The sequence below is a fragment of the Rattus norvegicus genome, chromosome 6 (genome assembly GCF_021556685.1).
Source record: "Rattus norvegicus strain SHRSP/BbbUtx chromosome 6, alternate assembly SHRSP_T2T, whole genome shotgun sequence".
Taxonomy (NCBI): Eukaryota; Metazoa; Chordata; class Mammalia; order Rodentia; family Muridae; genus Rattus; species Rattus norvegicus.
In genome coordinates, this window is record NC_141539.1 from 118,242,165 (window position 1) to 118,245,422 (window position 3,258).

Sequence of the window (3,258 nt, forward strand, 5' to 3'; positions counted from 1 at the left end):
TAAGCTGCAGTTTATTGCTGCTTCTCAGGCTGATTGGCAGAACAATGTCAGCTGAGAGTGTATGTGCTGAGGCAAGACACAGGCTAAGGAAAGATCCATGCTGAGGCACGACCCATGGAGGACATCTGATGTTTGGAAGGTATAAATAGGACTTGGTGGAAAGTGAAGGAGTCTGGCTACGCTTGGTTTGCTTGTAGAGCTAGCTGTGCAACACTTGTGAGTCTCATGCCTCAGCTGACCTTCACTTTTTTGAGAGATGCACAGCCAAGAACTTCTCCTGGTGTCCCTCCTGGTCCCTCCTGCTGACTCGAGCCAAGGCAGAGGCCTGGCTATCTTTGCTAGGTCATGTCACCACTGTTGCCAACCAGATTGTATGGAACTGTCCTGCTGGTGTACTCATAAAGTGTTTATGAGTGGAGTAAGCTGTCACTGCCTGCTAACCTGTAAACTGAACTGCTGGTTTCTAGAGAACACAGACGGGAGTTGCTTCAAAGAACCTTTCTAAACAGTTCTACTTTGCCAGTGTCCTTTCTTTCCCACTATCTCTGGTAGGTGGTAGACTAAAAGGGAGGTTGAAGCTTTTAAGAACCATCATTAAAAATAAAAGTTGAAAAAAATTAAACTTACAGATAAACTTATATTTTTGAATGATTTTGGCATGCCAGCTACTTTTTTAAATATTACTCTGAATCTTTGAAGACTTCCCAGGTCTTATATTAGACATGTCTCTATTGACCTTTTTCCAGGTCTTCCACAATTCGACTTTTGTAAATTTGTTTGTTGAAGATGATTATGCATTGTGGTAATTAGCTTAATCTGCATTCATATAATGATTTTTTAAAGGATACCAATCAGGCAATCCTTTGGTGATTTCCTGTCAGTCTAATCTCTCTATTTACAAAGTATTTCATCAAAGACCTGTCTCACAGAACAATGGGATATAGCCAAACTACTGACATATGCGGTCCTCTCAAGAACATATAGCAATATCTGTAAATCATATTCTTTCTAATCCCATCAATTCTTTTTCTGTAGGTAATTTGTCACCATTTATACTGGAAGAGCTTTAGAAAGTGCTTTAAGGAAGCATAGACAATGTAAGCAGAGGCTAGCCAGAGGATGAATTATCTTGTGAGATACAGAAACAAGCCATGTACAAGAGTCTACTCTACACAATAAAATCAGACAATGCAAAGGAAAACATTTCAATTTTATAACTACAAATTCTATAGCTTTCATATGAACACCTGCAATACACAATACTAGAAGAAATGTAAAGCAGTAAATACAAGGTCTCTGTTCTTGAAGTGTTAGCAATGCTTAAATCACAGGGGATGATCCTTAATACGGACATCAGTCTTCTCAGGAAGACAAATGAGATGAATGGGATAAGAAATATTTTAATGGAGGGCTACTTATAAAAGTATGCATGGTTAAAGAAGCCACAGTGGCAGGTAGAGGCATGACATTCTGTGATTTGAAATAGTAGAAAGTCATTATCCCTCTTGAGCTGAAGGCTAAAAGCAGCACAAGGAGAATACCAAGTATTTGATGGGCTGCCTTCATAAACTACATCTTGAGGAATCAAGTCCCTGCCATGAACTTAACTCGGAGTCTGGAATGGACTCAGGGCAAGCATACTCCACAACACCTATTCTCTATTCTCTGAACATTTCTTAGAACACAAAGCTTGCCAAAAACAACTGGAAACATAGCAAGGAAGCCAGGAGCAGAGAGATCAGACAGAAAGCAATTGGCTCAAGAATGGAGCAGGTAGTGGGAATAATGAGGTAGGAAACCTGGGAGATTTAGCAGCAGGTCAAGAGAAAGAGCAACACGCCTTCAGGCTGGTGTTTTCTTGGTGTCCTCTTTTTCAGATTTATATAACTCAGCTTTTGCTCTACTATATATCCTGCAAAGGATTTAGGAAAAGATAATGAAATTATGAGTGCCTGAAGCATATTTATCTTCCTTTCAATGTATGTACACTTAAGGAATCCATAAGTTTGACATAACATTTACAGCTCTCTCGACTTTCACTGCAGCCCATCAGGAGGCCAGCAGAATGAAATATACCCAAGGAAAGTGCCGTGAGTATAGCCTAATAAATCTTAGACTCACAGACAGTTGAAACCGGAAGACCTGCCGAGCTCTGATGCAGGAGAGTCTAAGCCACTGGATAAATTGTTCCAAGAGAACTCATCCTTGGGAAAATATATTATCCTTATGACAATAGCGAGGCCATTGTCCAAGGCATTTTTTTTTGGCTGCGCAGATGCCAGTATCAGAAGTGAAATATGCCAAGAGACTGAGTGTAAAGAAATAGGTGCTCATATAAAATGCACAGAGATGGAAAGGCAGGCTTCTCTCCTCCCAGTCTTTGATCTGACTGAATTGGGGTCACCCAAACCCATGTCCAGGTATATTTAGAAGATAACTTCAGGCACCTTCCACCATAGTAGTTTAATAATTTATATCAGGGTAAATCAAAGCTGGAAGTCAGAGCAAAGCTTATAGAAAACCATGACACAAAAGATAAATAAATCAAAATTAAAAATAGCAAGATTAAAAATAGATTCAGAAGATAGAACATACCACAGTCTTAGAAGGCCACCTTCCACTTTGCTTAATTTGATGAACACCATTTAAAGATAATTTAATAAAATGTTTATAAAACCATGATTCTCTTGCTTTACACCTAAATTATGTACACAGTGAATTATAAGTCGTGCCATTTTGTGTGTGTGTGTGTGTGTGTGTGTGTGTGTGTGTGTTTGTGTGTGTGTGTGTGTGTGTCTCAAAGAAAAACCTAAAACAAAACAACAAAACAGCTGCCCATTGTGGAGGGGGTAGAAGACTATTGAGGTAGCTCTGGGAGTGACCTCCAGTATTAAGATATAATGTTCACCTGCTTTACTGATTCACTGCCTTAAAATCTATACCAAGTGTAGGAACTGTTAACCCAGTTGAATTGAAAACTTGGGTTAAGCTTTAGCTATTTTCATACCTCTGTGAAAAATATGCACGAATCAAGATGGTTGGAGCTTCTTAATGCTTTTATATATATATATATATATATATATACACATATATACATATATGTATGTATGTATATTCATATATATGTATATATTCATATATATGTATATGTATGTATATATATGTATATATATATATATATATATATATATATATATATATATATATATATATATATATTAGCCCCAATAAGTGACAGATGTGTTTCACATGAAAACA